Here is a 976-nt window from a genome sequence, read left to right as displayed (position 1 = left end):
TGTTCCCTGTAGCTGGTAGCACAGGCTACAGCAGCGTTTGTCATATTACCTAGGCAACCGAGAAAGCCGGTTCACATGACAATCATAAGTTGATTTACCTGCTGCTATCACTTATTGCTACAGAAGCAGAGTACATTGCACAAAGGAATCAACAAGACATAGTACTATATCTACCAAGGGTGTAGCTATACCGTTAGCTACACTATTGTCACTTCCACAATGCATTGAACTGTATCATTATCTCCACTAACGTTGTCAGTCACAATCTATCAATAGCAGCTAGACTAACGTTATGAAAGAGGCAAGCTTTATTAGTTAGAGTAGTCTACCAAAAGTCATTACCTGTTTATCAGTAACTGTTGATGCATCTAGAAACACGGATGGAACCGCATTCGTTGTCAGTGACTTGTGCTCCTTTAGATTGCAGGGTTTTTCAAAGTCATCTGGTCTAAAATGATCTTGAGTATAGTCTGCACCAGTGTCTGGATGTCCAAGCCAGCAGCAAGAAGCCACAGTTGGTTCTTTTCTGGATCTCGCAATGGAAATTTGTGGAAACTTTGTGGTGCCCATCTGTTTGGTGTATTGTCACAATTTCTAAATGCACACTGAATCACCATGTTTCCTAGTCCTTCGTTTCTGATCCAATGCTTCAATAACAATGTACAAGGCTACTACTAGCTATTTATTTTTTACTCGTTATAATGATATGTTTCTTTTGGTATTTTTGTATTTTTATGTACAGCACTTTTGTCAACATTGGTTGTTTAAAAGTGCTTAATAAATAAAGTTAGATTGGATTGGATAGCTAAGTGTCCCGACTGTAGTGCACTTCTCTGTTTAACGGGAGCAAAGTAAAATTCCGCCTCTGCTAAGAAAATAGTCGCTCAAAATGTAATGCAATCATTAAGATGCAAGGGTAGTTTTATTTTTAACATCGATAGTCTGGTGTTATAATTTATTTGCCTTTGGTGTACTG

The 976-nt window shown here is 38.3% G+C and overlaps 1 protein-coding gene across 2 annotated transcripts in view; it reads left to right on the top strand.

The window, feature by feature from the left end:
• gsap (gamma-secretase activating protein) overlaps nucleotides 1-976 on the top strand; it is a 29,534-nt gene that overhangs the window by 17,226 nt on the left and 11,332 nt on the right. The window lies entirely within an intron of this gene.

The sequence above is a fragment of the Etheostoma spectabile genome, chromosome 23 (assembly GCF_008692095.1).
Source record: "Etheostoma spectabile isolate EspeVRDwgs_2016 chromosome 23, UIUC_Espe_1.0, whole genome shotgun sequence".
NCBI lineage: Eukaryota > Metazoa > Chordata > Actinopteri > Perciformes > Percidae > Etheostoma > Etheostoma spectabile.
The sequence above is the reverse complement of the archived record's forward strand: the minus strand, read 5'-3'. Positions and strand labels throughout refer to the sequence as shown.